Source organism: Balaenoptera acutorostrata, chromosome 3 (genome assembly GCF_949987535.1).
Source record: "Balaenoptera acutorostrata chromosome 3, mBalAcu1.1, whole genome shotgun sequence".
In the NCBI taxonomy this organism is placed as follows: Eukaryota; Metazoa; Chordata; class Mammalia; order Artiodactyla; family Balaenopteridae; genus Balaenoptera; species Balaenoptera acutorostrata.
The window spans coordinates 74121339-74140615 of record NC_080066.1 but is presented as its reverse complement, the minus strand read 5'-3'; the positions used below and the strand labels follow the sequence as shown (position 1 = coordinate 74140615).

Sequence of the window (19277 nt, the reverse complement as noted above, 5' to 3'; positions counted from 1 at the left end):
GAAAAAAGAAATCCTAACAGCTTGTCAAAACCACAGAGGAAGGGCAGAGAGGATTTTGGAGTCTGGAGTATATGGTCAAGTCAGAGAGATAGGGAGAGAGGGCAGGGAGCAGTGAGGCCCTGGGCATACCTGGGTTAAACGCTGTCTCTGGAGACTGGTTGGTAACATGGTCTGTCAGACCACGTTAATGGGTACAATTAATGGGGACCCAGGGTGAGACAGGTGCCATCAAGCAACCGTAAAAAATGATTTGTAGACGGGCCCAGTCGGGGAGTTGGGAGCCAGCGAAATCTATAAGTAGAGATCAGTAACCGACCATCAGCGTGTGGTCTACCTGATGAAAGTGCATGGCATCTATGAGAAGGGAGGCCTGAGTACCAGAAGTTCCCACTCCCTGTTTTTTGGATGGAGGAGTGGTGCCCAGCTGGCTCATGGTTGACTGATGACTCTGACCGTGGAGACCATCCCCACCGCGAGGCTTTGTCTCAGGTTCCCCAAACAGCCCCTGATCATAGACTAGGCTTAACGTGGAGCCTTTCCTGCTATAGTGGAGAGAAAAACTGGCCCACTGTGGTAGGTTGAATAATGGCCCCCACAGATGTTCATGTTTAAATCCCTGGAACTTGTCAATATGTTACCTTATGTGGCAAAAGGGACTTTGCAGATGTGATTAATAAGGATTTTGAGATGGGGAGATTATGCTGGATTATCTAGATAAACCAAATGTAATCTCAAGGGGAAGGCAGGAGCACAGGGTCAGAGAGAGATGGGAAGATGCAATGCTGCTGGCTTTGAAAATAGATGAAAGGCAAAGAATGAGGGACGTCTCTAGAAGCTGGAAAAGTCAAGGAAACATTCTCCTCTAGAGCCTCCAGAAGGAATGCACGCATACCCTCACCTTGATTTTAGACCAGTGAAACTGACTTCAGGCTTCTGAACTCCAGAACTGCAAGATAATAAATCTATGGGGGGTTTTGTTGTTGTTTTTATTTTCTTTTTATTGAAGTATAGTTCATTTACAATGTTGTGTTAGTTTTAGGTGTACAGCAAAGTGATTCAGTTATACGTATATGTCTTTTTCTTCAGATTCTTTTCCCTTATAGGTTATTACAAAATATTGAGTATAGTTGCCTGTGCTATACAGCAGGTCCTTGTTGGTTATCTATTTATATACAGTAGTGTGTATATGTTAATCCCAAATTCCTAATTTATCCCTCCCCCCACCCTTTCCCCTTTGGTAACTGTAAGTTTGTTTTCTATGTCTGTGGGTCTATTTCTGTTCTGTATATAAGTTATTTGTATCACTTTTTTTTTTTAGATTCCACATATAAGACAACAATATTTGTCTTTCTCTGTCTGGCTTACTTCATTTAGTAAGATAATCTCTAGGTCCAAATCTGTGTTGTTTGAAGCCACTAAGTTTGTGGAAATTTGTTACAGCAGCCGTAGGAAACTAATACAGTAGGTAATAGGAGTATCTGGTCAACAGTTTAATACCTGGATCATGCATGAGTCTCTGGAGAGTTTAGTTGTTTTCATTCAGTTCCCCTGGGCCAGACCACTGTTAGAGGCATAGACCAAATTTCTGGATCTGCTGAGAACCAGTATGGCTGACCTCAACTTCCCTAAGTTCCTTCCTTCCACCCTGGGAAGCCTGGCCTGACCTGAGGCACCACTGGTTCTTCTTTGTAGAGATCACGCTGGTCGCTGATAATTACTCATTATGTGTGGGCTATTAGGTGAGCTCTTGGGAATAGAGCACAGACTTTGCCACCAGAAAGGCCTGAGTTCAAATCCCTTCTCCATGCCACTTGACAGTCACAGATTGTCAACAAGTTACTTAACTTCCTTCAATCATGGTTTCCTAACCTGTAAAACAGAGGTGACATCTTCCTGCTTTATAGTGTGGCTATACGGATTGATAGAGGTAATGTATGTCTAACACCAAACACAGGATCAGGACCAGAGTAGGCATCCAAACAAGGTCACCCCTTCTTCCTCCCACGTCCCACCTCCACCGTGAGCCTTCCCCGTGCTCAGCTGTTTTTTATGTAGGACTCTTCAGCTACTTCCTCTGTAGCTTTGCAAGCCCTATGGTGGCCCTGTCTTTTGTTAGCACCCTGACTACCAATCAATGACCTCAGTGTCACCCTCCCAGTGACCTGATGTCTAGTTGGGATTTCCCCAGAAATGGTATCTGAGACAAGGATTGCAGCACGGGTGGTTTGTCTGGGAGATGGTCCCAGGAAATACCAGTGGAGAGGTGATGTAGGGGGAGGAAGGATATGTGATCATGTAAGTTGCCACTGGGTTCATCTGGGGCTTAACCCCCTGGGAAACTCTGGGAGACGGTTATCCCACCCAAGGGGCAAGGCAGTTGGGGCATATACCTAATCTTTCTTTTTTGGGGGGTGTGGGCAGCAATTAATTCTCCAGTACCTCCTGACTGCTGCACTCATGGGCAGAACAGTCTCTGGCACCAAAGAATCCTCAGGCACAGGGATGCAGGTACTAACGGCTGGCAGGGGTGGCAGGAACTGTGGGTGGAACACCAACAGTTCTGCCTGACCTGAGGAGCATCTTCTAAATGCATGGGCTTCCTGGTCACAGGTCCCACTCTGGTCTTAACCTTTCCTTGACCACTAGTGAGCTTAACATACCTATTGCAGTGTTCTGGACTAACGGCCTCCTAGTCGCAGGCTCTCCCAATTCGCAAACTGATAAACAGAGGAAATTTATAATTGTGTTTGGATTTGGGATGGGAAGGAACACCATTTCTGCAGCAAACCAAAGGCTGCTTTTTCTGGTATATGCTTTGTATTATACTTTCAAATAACCTACATACCTACCTCCATTTGGCAAAGTTTAAAGCCAAAATCTGCATATAGTAATGGCTGTTTAAGCCCAAGAAAAAGTTTTCATCACCTTTTAAAACCTTTACTTCTGGGACTTCCCTGGTGGTCCAGGGGCTAAGACTCTGCGCTCCCAATGCAGGGGGCCCGGGTTTGATCCCTGGTCAGGGAACTAGATCCCACATGCCGCAACGAAAAGAGCCTGCATGCTGCAACAAAGATCCCGCATGCGGCAACGAAGATCCTGTGTGCCGCAACTAAGACACGGTGCAGCCAAATACATAAATTTTCTTTTTAATTTTTAAAAAAAGGAATATATTTTTTAAAAAAATCTTTACTTCTTTCCCCCATCCAATCACCTAAATGTTACAGCCTCTCAGGGTTTTTGTTATCATTACCTGAGAATATTTTAAAGCACCCAGATAATTGAGAGCCCTAATTAATAAGTTTGGATAATAGGAGGGTCACCATATGAAATGCCTGCTGATCATTGACTGGATAAAGCACAGAGGAGGCATTTCAGATGTGCCCAGCCCTGAAGAGCCCACTCTGACACCCTGATGCTATTCATCATTAAGCCATATGTGTCGAGTGCCTGCAAGGTGCAGGGCACTGTGCTGGGTGCCGTGAGGCACAGAGAGGCTTGAGAAGGTTTCAGGAAAAAAGAACTTTCCTTCCCCAAAGCAACTCTGACTCTGTTCCAACTTCCACTACTAGAGTCTTTTTTTTTTTTCCAGCCTTATCCAGCATCCTCTTATACAATGAACTTCTCACTAGGAGGGATCAAAGCCTCATACCAAATGGCTGACAGGGGCCTCCAAGGTCCTGTTGGTGTACAGAGACTCAGAGGGGAAATAATCATTAGCCTGAAGTGACCCAACCCACAGGTGGTAGAGCTGGGCCTGAAATCTTTGCCTTTGTCCCTAATGTCTGCTTTCTTCACATTTTAAGCTGTTACCTGACCTTTGCGCTTGGGGGGTGCAGATTAATTAAGAGCTGGGCTCTGAGATAGCTTTCTAAGAGCGCGTACTGGCAAAGGAGACTTCCCCAGCTGTCCCACTCTCCACTTGGCAGCTGGCGATCTTTGCTCCAGTGAGCCCGGCAAACCCTCTGCTGCCTAAACTCCTCTGAACACCCTTTTATCTAAGCACTGTTTCTCCTCTGACCACTATATCAAAATCCTATCGGAAAATCATTTTAAATGTTCATTCTTGGGCCCCTCCCCAGACCTGCTGAATCAGAACCCATCCCTGGGACTCGGGCCACGGAAGCTACACGTGTAACAAGCTTTCCACGTGTTTCAGACCACACCCGAGTTTGAGAACCATCGGCCTATGGGCTGCAGCCCAGCATCCTCAGGGTGGCTTAGAAGCCTGGCACCGTCTGGCTCTGCCTACCTCCTGACCTACCTCCCTCAGCCAGATTGAGCTACTCCCTGCTCTAGAAACAGATGTTGCAATGGCAAGCCCTGCATCTTCGCTCACTCTATTTCCCCTGCCTGTTTGCTTTTCTTTCACTAATTCTAGCAAGCAAATTCCTGTTCCTCTTCCAAGGCCCTCATGAAATGTCCCTCAATCTCTGTCACTCCCCTTAACTCCTTCCCTACAAAGACTCACCTACTCTCTCCTTCCTTCTCATAGCTATTGATAGCTGCCTCCATCACGGCACTTTTCTTATTGTATTAATGAGTTCTAAGGCTGTACCTCAGACCAGGGCTGTGGGGAGCACACATCGTTCACTTGTGCCTATTAGAAAAAGGCACCTCTTCTTCCAGAGCTAGGCACACAGCTCGGCAATAGGAGAACAGGCTGGATCTCAGCTCACTCGCCCTTCCGCAGGCACCCGAGTGCAGGACAGAGCCTGTCGACCATGTGCAGAGGCTCTGCGCCTGTTGCCTCTACTAATGGCGAGCTCCTGAGGGTCCCTGGTGCTTGTTCATGTTTGTGCATCCCCAGCATAAAAGTCTGGCCCTGTAACGACTCTCCATAAAAGGTTTTACAAGCTGCTGTGAACTGAACGCAGCCTATAAGCACAGGCAGGCTTGCTCCACACAGGTGTCGTCAAACCCTGTGAATTGCAGAAAGCCCTCAGAGCAGCAGAGGCATGATGAGTAATGTCATCTGTTCTGTTCTCCGTGGATTCTGGATATTTTAACATCTGCAACTGGAAATTGTTTAGAGCTGTGAGACTAAAATAGATACCTACAGCAGTCCGGGATCTCATCCTTTACTCTGTGGACCTACAAAAAAAAAACCCTTGTCTACTTCCCCAGGAGGTAAATCTGTCTGAGACTGGTTGTTACTAAGGCCACTGGAGAAATCACGTGACTGAGAGGCCCTCCTTTGGATCCCTTCTGCACAACTTGCTCAGCAGTGAAGTGGGGACACCCATCAGGCCCTTGGGGACACAGTCAGCTGCAACAACAGAGCTCCTGAGCCATGTTTCCGACTTCCTGTTGACCTGTAGAGAAGGGACATGGAATGGCTTTAGGGTTGGTCCCAGTTCCCAAGACTTTAAGATTCCCATTACTACAGTGAGAATGTATTCATGTACGACTCGATTACTTCCTTTAAAAAAGTCATTATGACATTTCAAGGCAGGGCTATTTGCTAAACTTCCATCAATCCCAATCCAGGAGAGGCATAGGCTGGCTCTTCAGATGATTGAAATTGAATTCCTATTTTGTCTTTAATCACTGAGGCAGTGACTAAACAAGTAAGTTGACGAGTTGAGGGAAGGAGATGCAGGAGGAAAATAACCATACAAACATAAGCTGAAAGATTAGTTCATATGTAGCAGGAAAAGAACTAGGGACTTTAGTAGTTGACAGCTTGTTTTCTACTTTCACCAAAAATGATATTAGAGGGGAATACACAGTTCTAATCTTTCCTCCTACTCAGTCCACTTTCTAAGGCTTATATTTTATCATTTTACAGGTTGAAGCACATTTAATCTTTCACAACAAACCTTCAATGTCATTGTTATTAACCCTAACTTATAGACGAAGAAACTGAGGTTCGGAACTCATCACCCAAATTCAGACCCATCAGACCACAAAACAAGTCCTCAGCTTTGCATGTGAGGGACATAAACATGTGTAAGACAAAGTTATGCCTTCAATGGTTTTCAGTCTAAACCAGAATAAACAACATAAACAATAATTAGAAAACAAAAGATTGAGGTAGAAGAGAGAGCATTTAGGTCTTATATTGATCAAAGAAGTCTACATGCAGGAGACAGGAATTGAGTTGGGCTTTGGAGGTTGTGTGATAACCACATTCAAGACAAGACATGAAAATATTTTGAGGGTGATAAGGTGCTTTTGTTGTTGGGTTTTTAAATAAATTTATTTATTTATTTTTTGGCAAGCCTTGGATCTTCGTTGCTGCACACGGGCTTTCTCTAGTTGCGGTGAGCAGGGTCTACTCTTCATTGCGGTGCATGGGCTTCTCGTTGCGGTGGCTTCTCTTGTTGTGGAGCACAGGCTTCAGTAGTTATGGTGCACAGGCTTCAGTAGTTGTGGCTCGTGGGGTCTAGTGCACAGGCTCAGTAGCTGTGGCTCACGGGCTTAGTTGCTCCGCAGCATGTGGGATCTTCCCAGACCAGGGCTCGAACCTGTGTCCCCTGCATTGGCAGGTGGATTCTTAACCCCTGTGCCACCAGGGAAGTCCCTGTTGTTGTTTCTATACAGTTAGTACCAGAGCAGGGATTTGAACTTACTTCAGTGCTCATCACAATTTCATTTGCACCCTAAACCTTTTAAAATAGACTATTTTTTTTAGGGCAGTTTAAAGTTACCAGCGATAGTGAGCCAAAGGTACAGAGATTTCTCTTATACCCCCTGCCCCACACATGCATAGCCTCCCCCATTATCAACATTCCCTACCAGAGTGGTACATTTGTTACAACTGATGAACCTACACTGACACATCATTACCACCCAGAGTCCACTCTTTACGTTAGGGTTCACTTTAGGGTCATTCTATGTGTTTGGACAAATTTATAATCATATAGAATAGTTTCGCTGCCCTAAAAATCCTCTGTTCTCCACCTATTTATCCCTCCTTCACCCCTAGCCTCTGGTGACCACTGATCTTTTAACTGTATCTAGTTTTTCCTTTTCCAGAATGTCCTGTAGTTAAAATCACACTGTATGTAGCCTTTTCAAACTGGCTTCTTTCACTTAGTAATATGCATTTAAGTTTCCTCCTTGTCTTTTCATGGCTTGATAGCTTATTTTTTATTTTACTGCTGAATAATCTTCTATTGTATGGATGTACCACAGTTTATCCATTCACCCACTGAAAGACATCTTGGTTGCTTCCAAGTTTTGGCAACTATGAATAAAGCTTCTGTAAACATCCATGTGCAGGTTTTTGTGTGGGTATAAGTTTTCACCTCCTTTGTGTAAATACCAAGGAGAGTGATTGCTGGATTATATGGTAAAAGTATGTTTAGTTTTATAATAAATTCCTAAACTGTCTTCCAAAGTGGCTGTGCCATTCTGCATTCCCACCAGCAAAGGGTGAGAGTTCCTGTTGCTCCATATCCTTGCCAGCATTTAGTGTTGTCAGTAGTCAGGATTTTGACCATTCTAATAGGTGTATAGTGGGATCTCGTTGTTTTAACTTGCATTTCCCTGACGGCATATGATGTGAATCATCTTTTCATATGCTTGTTTGCCATCTGTATATATTCTTTGGTGAGGTGTCTATTAAGGCCTTTGGCCCATTTATAATTGGGTTGTTTGTTTTATTATTGTTGAGTTTTAAAAGTTCTTTATATATTTTGGATAATAGTCCTTTATCAGACGTGTCTTACACAAGTTTTTTCTCCCAGTCTGTGGCTTGTCTCCTCATTCTCTTGATACTGTCTTTCACAGAGCAGTTTTAATTTTTATGAAGTCTAGCATATCAATAAACTCTTTCATGTAATCATGTCCTTGGTGTTGTTCCTAAAAAGACATTGCCAAACCCAAGATCATCTAGGTTTTCTCCTATGTTATCTTCTAGGAGTTTATAGTTTTGCATTTAGGTAATTTTGAGTTAATGTTTGTAAAGGGTGTAAGGTCTGTTTATGTATGTATGTATGTGAATGTTCAGTTGTTCCAGCACTTTATTGAAGAGACTGTCTTTGCTCCATTGTACTGCCTTTCTTCTTTGTCAAAGAGCAGTTGACTATATTGATGTGGGTCTATTTCTGGGCTCTTTATACTTTTTTTAAAAATTTTTATTTTTTATTGGAGTATAGTTGATTTACAATGTTGTGTTAGTTTCAGATGTACAGCAAGGTGATTCAGTTATACATATATACATATATCTATTCTTTTTCAGATTCTTTTCCCATATAGGTTATTACAGAGTACTGAGTAGAGTTCCTTGTGCTATACAGTAGGTCCTGTTGGTTATCTATTATATATATATTTTTCTATGTGGTACTTTTTTTTTAGGTTATTAGATGTCCTTATGTATATTACTTTTTTTTTTAGTTTATTTATTTATTTATTGGCTGCACTTTGTTGTGGCGTGCGGGGCTCTTTGTTGCAGGCTTCTCTCTAGTTGCAGCACACGGGTTTCTCTAGTTGTGGCACATGGGCTCTAGAGCGCAAGAGCTCAGTAGTTGTGGCACATGGGCTTCTGTAGTTGCGGCATGTGGGCTCCAGAGTGTGCGGGCTCAGTAGTTGCAGCCCAAGGGCTTCTCTCTAGTTGCAGTGCATGGGTTTAGTTGCCCCCCAGCATGTAGGATCTTAGTTCCCCAACCGTGTCTCCTGCATTGGAAGGCAGATTCTTAACCACTGGACCACCAGGGAAGTCCCTGGTTATCTATTTTATATATAGTAGTGTGTATGTGTTAATCCCAACCTCCTAATTTATCCCTCCTCCCCCAACTTCCCCCTTTGGTAACCATAAGTTTGTTTTCTAAGTCTGTGAGTCTGTTTCTGTTTTCTAAATAAGTTCATTTATATCATTTTTTTTTTAGATTCCACATATAAGTGATATCATATGATATTTGTCTTTCTCTGTTTGACTTACTTCACTTAGTATGATAATCTTTAGGTCCATCCATGTTGCTGCAAATGGCATTATTTCATTCTTTGTTATGGCTGAGTAATATTCCATGATACATATATACCACATCTTCTTTATCCATTCATCTGTCAATGGACATTTATTTAGGTTGCTTCCATGTCTTGGCTATTGTAAATAATGATGCTATGAACACTAGGGTGCGTGTATCTTTTCGAATTATGGTTTTCTCCAGATATATAACCAGGACTGGGACTGCTGGATCATGTGGTAGCTCTGTTTTTAGTTTTATAAGGAACCTCCATACTGTTCTCCATAGTGGCTGTACCAATTTACATTCCCACCAACAGTGTAGGAGGGCTCCTTTCTCTCCACATCCGCTCCAGCATTTATGGTTTGTAGACTTTTTGATGATGGCCATTCTGACCAGTGTGAGGTGATACCTCATTGTAGTTTTGATTTGCATTTCTCTAATAATTAGCAATATTGAGCATCTTTTCATGTGCTTTTTGGCCATCTGTATATCTTCCTTGGAGAAATGTCTATTTAGATATTCTGCCCATTTTTTGATTGGGTTTTTTGTTTTTTTGATATTGAGCTGCATAAGTTGTTTGTGTATTTTGGAGATTAATCCTTTGTCAGTCGCATCATTCGCAAATATTTTCTCCCATTCTGTGGGTTGTCTTTTCATTTCCTTTGCTGTGCAAAAGCTTTGAAGTTTAATTAGGTCCCATTTGTTTATTTTTCTTTTTATTTTTATTACTCTAGGAGGTGGATCTAAAAAGATATTGCTGTGATTTATGTCAAAGAGTGTTCTGCCTATGTTTTCCTATAAGAGTTTTATAGTATCCAGTCTTACATTTAGGTCTTTAATCCATTTTTAGTTTATTTTTCTGTATGGTGTTAGAGAATGTTCTAATTTCATTCTTTTATATGTGGCTGGCCAGTTTTCCCAGCACCACTTATTGAAGAGACTGTCCTTTCCCCATTGTATATTCTTGCCTCCTTTGTCATAGATTAACTGACCACAGGTGTGTGGGTGTATTTCTGGACTTTCTATCCTGTTCCATTGATCTATAAGTCTGTCTTTGTGCCAGTACCATACTGTTTTGATTACTGTAGCCTTGTATTATAGTCTGAAGTCAGGGAGACTGATTCCTCCAGCTCCATTTTTCTTTGTCAAGGTTGCTTTGGCTATTGAGGGTCTTTGTGTTTCCACATGAATTTTAAGGGTTTTTTTTTTTATAAATTTATTTATTTATGGCTGTGTTGGGTCTTTGCCTCCATGCGAGGGCCCTCTCCAGTTGCGGCGAGCAGGGCCCACTCTTCATCACGGTGCGCGGGCCTCTCACCGCCGCGGCCTCTCCCGTTGCGGAGCACAGGCTCCAGACGCGCAGGCTCAGTAGTTGTGGCTCATGGGCCTAGCCGCTCCACGGCATGTGGGATCCTCCCAGACCAGGGCTCGAACCCACGTCCCCTGCATTGGCAGGCGAACTCTTAACCACTGCACCACCAGGGAAGCCCAAGGGTTTTTTAATTCTAGATCTGCAAAAAATTCTAGGCTCTTTATTCTGTTCCATCGATCTAGCTGTCTGTTTTTTCCACCAATACTTGATATTAGCTTTACAGCAACTCTTGAAGTTGGTTAGTGTCAATCCTCCAACTTTTTTCTTCTCCTTAATTATTGTGTTAGCTATTCTGAGTCTTTTGCTTTTCCGTATAAACTTTAGAATCAGTTTGTTAATATCCACAAAATAACTTGCTAGGATTTTAATTGAGATTGTATTGCATCTATAGATCAAGTTGCAAAGAACTGACATCTTGACAATATTGAACCTTCCTATATATGAACATGAAATAGCTCTCCACTTATTTAGTTCTTTAATTTCATTCATCAGAGTTTTGTAGTTTTCCTCATAAAAATCTTGTTCATATTTTGTTAGATTTATACCTAAGTATTTCATTTTGGGGGTGCTAATGTAAATGGTATTACTTTTTTTAGATTAACTTTTTTTAAATTGAAGTATAGTTGCTGTACAACATCATGTAAGTTAACAGGTGTAGAATATAGTAATTCACAATTTTTAAAGGTTATACTCCATTTATAGTTATTATAAAATATTGGCTATATTCCCCACGTTGCTCAATATATCCTTGTAGCTTCTTTTATACCTAATAGTTTGTACCTCTTACTTCCCTACCCCTATATTACCCCTCCGCCTTCCCTCTCGCCACTGGTAGCCTCTAGTTTGTTCTCTATATCTGTGAGTCTGCTTCTTTTATGTCATATTCACTAGTTTGTTGTATTTTTTATATTCCATATATAAGTGATATCATGATTTGTCTTTCTCTGTCTGACTTATTTCACTTAGCATAATGCCCTCCAAGTCCATCTATGTTGCTGCAAATGGCAAAATTTTGTTCCTTTTTATGGCTGAGTAGTATTCCATTATGTGTGTGTGTGTGTGTGTGTGTGTATACCACATCTTCTTTATCCATTCATCTGTTGATGGACACTTAGGTTGCTTCCATAACTAGAAATAAAATTAGAAAATGAAAAACTCACTGGTAAAGGCAAGCATACAGAAAAGGTAGGAAATCATCCAAACACAAAGCTAGTAGGGAGGTTAAAAGACAAAAGTAGTAAAATCATCTATATCCACAATAAGCAGTTAAGGGATACACAAAACAGTTAAATATAAAATATGATATCAAAAACACTAATCGACAGCACAAATGCAGGGTTTTTAAAATGCATTTGAAATTAAGAGATCAGTAACTTAAAACAATCACATATATATAGACTACTATACAAAAACCTCATGGTAACCACAACGCAAAAATCTATAATAGATACACACACACACACACACACACACACACACACTAATGGAATCCAAATGGTATTATATTTTAAATTTCAAATTCACTTATTCATTGTTGGTATGTAGGAAAGCAATTAACTTTTATATATTAACCTTGTATCTTGTGACTTTGCTATAATGGCTTATTCAGGAGTTTGTTGTTGTTGTTGATTCCTTCAGATTTTCTATATAGATGATCATGTAATTTACAGACATAGTTTTATTTCTTACTTTCCAATCTGTATACAATTTATTTCTTTTTCTTGCTTTATTACATTAGCTAGGACTTCCAGTACAATGTGAAAAAGCAGTGAGAGGGGACATCTTTGCCTTGTTCCTGATCTTAGCAGGAAAGCTTCGAGTTTCTCACCATTAAGTAGATGTTAGTTGTAGGATTTTTGTAGATATTCTTTATCAAGTTGAGGAAATTCTCCTCTATTGCTAGTTAACTGAGAATTTTTGATCACGAATGGGTGTTGAATTTTGTCAAATGCTTCTTCTATATCTATTGATACGATCATGTGATTTTTCTTCTTTATCCTATTGATGTGATAGACTACATTAAATTGAACATTGAAGCAGCCTTCCTTACCTGGGATAAACCCCACTTGCCCATGGTGTACTATTCTTTTTATATATTGCTGGATTCAATTTGCTAATATTTTGTTGAGGATTTTTGCTTATTTGTTCATGAAAGATATTGGTTCACAGTTTTCTTTTCTTGTAATGTCTTTGGTTTTGATATTAGGGTAATGCTAGCCTCATGGAATAAGGAAGTATTCCCTCTGCTTCTAACCTCTGAGAGAGATTGTAGAGAATTGATATAATTTCTTCCTGAAATGTTTGCTAGGATTCACCAGTGAACCCATCTGAGCCTGGCTTTCTGTTTTGGAAGGTTATTAATTATTGATTCAATTTCTTTGATATATATATATAGGCCTACTCAGACTGTCTGTTTCTTCTTGTGTGAGTTTTGGCAGATTGTGTCCTTCAAGTAATTTGTGCATTTCATCTAGGGTATGAAATTTGTGGGCATAGAGTTGTTCATAGTATTCCTTGATTATCCTTTTAATGTCCATGGGGTCTGTGGTGAAGTCCCTTTTTTCATTTCTGATATTAGTAATTTACATCTTCTCCCTTTTTTTCTTAGTTATCCTGGTTAGAGGATAATTTTATTTTCCTTTTCAAAGAACCAGCTTTTGGTTTCATTGATTTTTTTCCCTATTAATTTTGTTTTCAATTTCATTGATTTTTGCTTGAATTTTTATTATTTTTTCTGCTTACTTTGGATTTAATTTGCTCTTTTTCTAGTTTCCTAAGATGGAAGTTTACAAGATTGATTTTACATCTTTCTTTTTATCTAATATATGCATTCAGTGCTATAAATTTCCCTATAATCATTGCTTTCACTGCATCCCACAAATTTTGATGTTCTGTGTTTCCATTTTCATTTAGTTCAATAATTTTTTAAATCTCCCTTGAGATTTCTTCTTTGATCTATGTGTTATTTAGAAGTGTATTATTAAGTCTCCAAGTAGTTGGGAATTTTTCCAGCTACCTGTCTGTTATTAATTTCTAGTTTAAATCTATTGGGGTCTGAACACAGACATTGTAGGAATTCTATTCTTATAAATTTGTTGAGGTTTGTTTTGTATTTTATGGTCCAGAATGTAGTCTATCTTGGCAAATGTTCCCTGTGAGCTTGAGAAGAATATGTATTCTGCCGTGATTGGATGATGTTGTCTAGAGTTGTGCATTATATCCAGTAGATTGATGGTGTTATTGAGTTCAGCTAGGTTCTTCCTGCTGGATCTATTTCTGATGAAGAGTTGTTGAAGTCTCTAACTGTGATAGTAGATTCATCTATTTCTCCTTGCAGTTCTATCAGTTTTTGCCTCGCATAGTTTGACTTTCTGTTGTTACAGAAAGGGATGTTACATCTCGTTAAAGAATTGATCATAAGGGTTTTTTAAATTGCAGTTTCTAATTAAACTTTTTATTTTTTGAGGTAATTGTAGATTCCCATGTACTGGTAAATAGTACAGAGAAATCCCATATATCCTTTATCCAGTTTTCCCCAACGGTAACATCTTACAAAACTATAGTATAATATCACAACCAGGATATTGATATAAAATCAATCCACCAATAAGAATCAGGTTTCCCCAGTTTTATTTGTACTCATTTGAATGTGTGTGTACTTAATTACATGTAATTTAGTCACATGTGTAGGTTCATGTATTCACCACCACAGTCAAGATAAAGAACAAACTCCATCACCATCAATTTCCTTAATGTTGACTTTTTATAAAACACCACCCCTCTCTTTTCTCCTCCTCCCACCCCAGTCCCTAATGCCTTGTAACCACTAATCTGTTCTCCATTTCCATAATTTTGTCATTTCAAGAATGTTATATAAATGGGCAAAGGAACTGAATAGACATTTCTCCAAAGAAGACGTAGAAATGGCCAATAAGCTCAACATTATTCGCCATCAGGGAAATGCAAAGCAAAACCACATGAGATACCGCTTCACACCTGCAAGTATGGCTATTATCAAAAAGTCAGTGTTAGCAAGGATGTGGAAAAATTGAAGCTCTCATACTGTGCTGGTAGAAAATTAAAATGATGTAGCTGCTTTGAAAACAATCTGGCAGATACTCAAAAGATTAAACAGAGTTATCATATGACCCAGCAATTCCAGGTGCTTAGTGTATATCCAAGAAAAATGAAAACTTATGTTCACACAAAAACTTGTATATGAATGTTTGTAGCAGCTCTATTTGTAATAGTCAAAACCTGGAAATAACCCAAATGTCCATCAACAGGTAAGTATATAAACAAAATGTGGTATACCTATACAATGCAATGTTACTCATCAGTAAAAAGGAATGAACTATTATATACGAACTAGCGTGTGTTAATTTCAAAATACTTATGCTGAGTGAAAGAAGCCAGGTCAAAAAAAAAAGAGTACATACATACTATATGATCTCATATATAAATATATAATTCTAAAAAATGCAAACGAATCCATAGTGACAGAAATCGTGTCAGTGGTTGCTGGGGATTATTTCTTAACTTACCCTTTGTTATCAATTTTTTCATGTTTTTATTTTGTCATACATGAACTTTTACATTAAAGTATAAAAAGATAAGATATAGACAGAATAGTGCACAAATCATAAGTGTACGAATTATCACAAAGTGAACACACCCATGAGACCTTGTTGTGGAAACAAGATCCCTGTTTCTCAAGGGTGGTATTTTGGGCAGAACAATTTTTTGTGAACTGTCAAGAGATAAACACAGCTGGACGTTAGTTAAAGTGGTGAAAACGATTTATTCAGAAACCACTGACAGTAGGGGGAGAGCTGAGCACCAGTTCTATTCGTGCAGAGGGAATGGGGGAGTAGGAAGGAGCTGAAGTAAGAAGTAGGAAGGAGCTGTCAGGGAAGTAAAAATTACAAAAAGCTGGACAAGGGTGTTAGTCCACATGAAAGCCATCTCGATTTGCTAACTGGCTTATTGATTGAAGTTAGGCTTATTATTTTTTTTTTAATTTTTTATTTATTATTTATTTATTATTATTATTTTTTTATTTTTGGCTGTGTTGGGTCTTCGTTTCTGTGCAAGGGCTTTCTCTAGTTGCGGCAAGCGGGGGCCACTCTTCATCGCGGTGCGCGGGCCTCTCACTATCACGGCCTCTCTTGTTGCGGAGCACAGGCTCCAGATGCGCAGGCTCAGTAGTTGTGGCTCACGGGCCTAGTTGCTCCGCAGCATGTGGGATCTTCCCAGACCAGGGCTCGAACCCGTGTCCCCTGCATTGGCAGGCAGATTCTCAACCACTGCGCCACCAGGGAAGCCCGGCTTGTTAATTATTCATTGAAGTTAGGCTCCTGCCCTCGCATAGAGACTGGGAGGTAGGGGCCCTATCATCGGGTGTTGCTGAAGCAAACAGTACATGATTTTGGCAGCCTTGGGTTTTCTCAGACAGACACTTTAGGGGGCCCTTGAACGGTTAGAAACTGTTAGTTCAAGTCTTTACAGTCAAAGTTGAGGCCTCGTCAAGAAGAGGGCTCAGTAGAGGCTGGCTAGAGTTTGGTCAAGGAGAGAATCTTTGTCAGCATAACTGTCTCACAGATTGAGGACTTTCAAAATCATCCTCCTACCACCACATTATGATAAGAAAAAGAAAAAAAAATAGCTCTGTGCATTTCCAAATGACCTATCTCACAGAAACCACACTAGGTAACATCTAATGTGCCTACCAGCTTTGAAATCCTACAGTACTGTCCCTGGCTATTTTGTCTCTATTTGAAGATAGAGGTAAAGAAATGGGCTGAAAAGACAGTACACAGAAGTGCTGGGCAGGGGGATGGAGGCTGTAGGAGGTTATGACCTTCCTTCCTCTGCAAATTTTCATGTGGAATGCACACTCTGTTGCCTGAATTACTTTGCATAAATTCCCAGGAAAACCAGGCAAGGAAGTGGGCAGACTGTGGAGTGAACCCCAATTCAAATTCTGATTATGCCATTTAACTTTATTTCCATGAGCAACTTAGCCTCTCCTGGCCTCACTGAGCTTTGCAAAGCCATGATCTTTGGTGGGTCCTGCTCAAGGTGCACGCACAGCCACACCTTCTGAGGCAGGTTCTCCAAGGCTCTGCCAGCTGCGTGGCCCAGACTCAAGGCCGTACTCTCGGAACCTGCACCAACCACCATTCTCCAGTCTGCTTCCTTTCCCCACACCTGCTCCTGACAGTGGGTGTGGGTATGAGTGACTGGAAGGAAGGCAACCAGGAGATGAAAGAAAGCGAGCAGACGCCCCTCCCTGCACAACTTCCACTCAAGCCCTGCCAAGGCCTCCATGGGGGAGGCACCTGCCCAGCTCTAGGAGAGGGGGCATTGAAATGAACTTGGCCAAGGAAATAGTACCTAAAGCAACTGAATATGCCCTTGAAAATACACTATTTTAATAGCTATATGTGGCTGAAAAGGTTTTGGACCAGAAAGAGATGTCACAGAAGTTCCCCTCTACCCAGTTGGAAAGGGATTTGGCCAAGCAAATTAGATAGCTAGGAAAGACAAAACCGTCTGTGTTTATATGCTTCATTGGGCTTGAGACCTCTCAAATGAGTTACAGTTGTTAACTACCCCCTGGGGGGTAAGGAAAGCCCAGACCTTCAGGACCCAGAGGTCTGGCTACCCTCTTGGCAGGGGAGATAATGTGGTTCACTCCTTTGTGGAATTTTTTTTTCCCCTGGGGAAAAATAGTTTTTCTCAGTAGGATATCAACATGCCTAACCACAGGCATCTGGACTTTCTCCTATTGGTAAAGGGAACTTTAAAGCATTTCAAGTAGGGGATAGATATGATTGTATCTGAGTTTCAGAATACTCACCCTGGTTCCTACCACATCTTTTACTTTTTCTTTAATTTTTAAAATTTTTTTCTTTTACTTTTAAATAAGCTTTTTTATTTTAAGTAATTGTAGATTCACATGCAGTTCTAAGAAATAAGACAGAAAGATCCTGTGTATTCCTTTCCCAGTCCCCATGGTAACATCTTACAAAACCATGGTACATTAATCACAACCAGGATACTGACGATTGATACAGTCAAGAAACAGAAAAGTTCCATCACCATAAGGATCCCTCATGTTGCCTTTTTAAAGCAACATCTACTTCCCTCTCACTCCTACCGCCTCCTTAACTCTTGGCAAACACTAATCTGTTCTCCATTTCTATAATTTTGTCATTTCAAGAATGTTAAATGAATGGAATCATACACATACATGCCTTTGGGAATTGCTTTTATCACTCACCATAATACTCTAGAGATCCATCCAGGTTGTTGTGTGTATCAACAGTTTATTCCCGTTTTTTGCTGAGTAGTATTCCATAGTACGGATGTACCACAATTTTTTTAACTACTCACCCGTTGAAGGACATCTGAGTGGCTTCCAGTTTGGACTATTATGAATAAATCTAGTATAAATATTCGTGTACAGGCTTTTGTATGAACATAAGTCCTCATTTCTCTGGGCTAAGTGCTCAGAATTGCAAGTACTGGGTCATATGGTAGTTGCACGTTTTATTTTTTTTTAAAGAAACTGCCAAACTATTTTTCAGAGTGGCTGAACCATTTTACATTTCTGCCAGCAATGTATGAGTAATTCAGTTTCTCTGCGTCCTTGCCAGCATTTGGTGTTGTCACTGTTTTCTATTTTTGCCATTTCAATAGATGTGTATTAATGTTCCATTGTAGTTTTAGTTTTTGTTTCTGTAGTGAAATGACGTTGAATATCTTTTCATGTGCTTATTTGCCATCTGTATATTCTCTTCAGTGAAATGTCTCTTTATGTCTTCTGGCCATGTGCTAATTGTGTTGTTTGGTTTTTATACTGTCGAGGTTTGAGAGTTCTTTAAATATTCTAGATACTAGTCCTTTGTTGGATATGTGGTTTGCAAATATTTTCTCCCACTTTGTAGCTTGTCTTTTTATCCTCTTAACAGAGTCTTTCTCAGAGCAAGTTTTTAATTTTGATTGAGTCCAATTTATTCATTTTTCCTTTTATGGATCATGCTTTTGGTGTCAAGTCTATGGACTCTTTCAGTAGCCCCGGACCCTAATGATTTTCTCCTAAGTTTTTTCCTAAAAGTTTTATAGTTTTACATTTACACTTAAATGTGTAATCCATTTTGAGTAAACTTTTGTATAATGCGTGAGACTTAGATTGAGACTTATTTTTGCCTATGAGTGTCCTATTGTTCCAACATGATTTGTTAAAAAGACTATTTTTCTTCCATTGAATTACTTTTGCATAATTGTCAAAAATCAGTTGGACATATCTGTATTGGTCTCTTTTTATGTTCTGTATTCTATTCCATTGATCTATATGTCTGTTTCTTTGTCAGTACCACACAGTCTTGATTACTATGCTATATAATATGCCTTGAAATCAGGTAGACTAATTTCTTCCACTTTGTTCTTCTTTTTCAAAATTGTTTTAGCTATTCTGGTTTCTTTGTCTTTCCATATAAATTTTAATATATTCTTGCCTGTATCTACAAAAAAAAAATCTTGCTTTTTTTTTTATAATAATTGTATTAAACCTATTTATCAATTTAGGGAGAATTGGCATCTGTACTATGTTGAATCTTCCAATCCTTGAATATGGTAGGTCTCTCCATTTATTTAGATCTTATTTGATTTCTTTCATCACTGTTATGTAGTTTTCAGGATACAAGTCCTGTACATACTTTGTTAGATTTACACCTAAAACTTTTGGGATTTTTTTGAGTGATAAATCATGGTATTGCATTTAAAATTTTGGGGTCCAAATTGCTATTACATAGAAATCCAGTTAGTATTTGTATGCTTTTCTTATAGCCGGTGACCTTGTTGGACTTATTAATTCTGTGAGGTTTTATTTGTTTTTAAGATTCCTTTGGGATTTTTCTACCTAGATAATCATGTCCTCTGCATATAGGGATGGTTTTACCTCTTCCTTTCTAATCTGTATACCTTTT

The 19277-nt window shown here is 39.9% G+C and overlaps 1 protein-coding gene across 1 annotated transcript in view; it reads left to right on the top strand.

Annotated features, from left to right (window-relative positions):
• LACTB (lactamase beta) overlaps positions 1-19277 on the top strand; it is a 47939-nt gene that overhangs the window by 3592 nt on the left and 25070 nt on the right. The gene's annotated exons all lie outside the window — the stretch shown is intronic.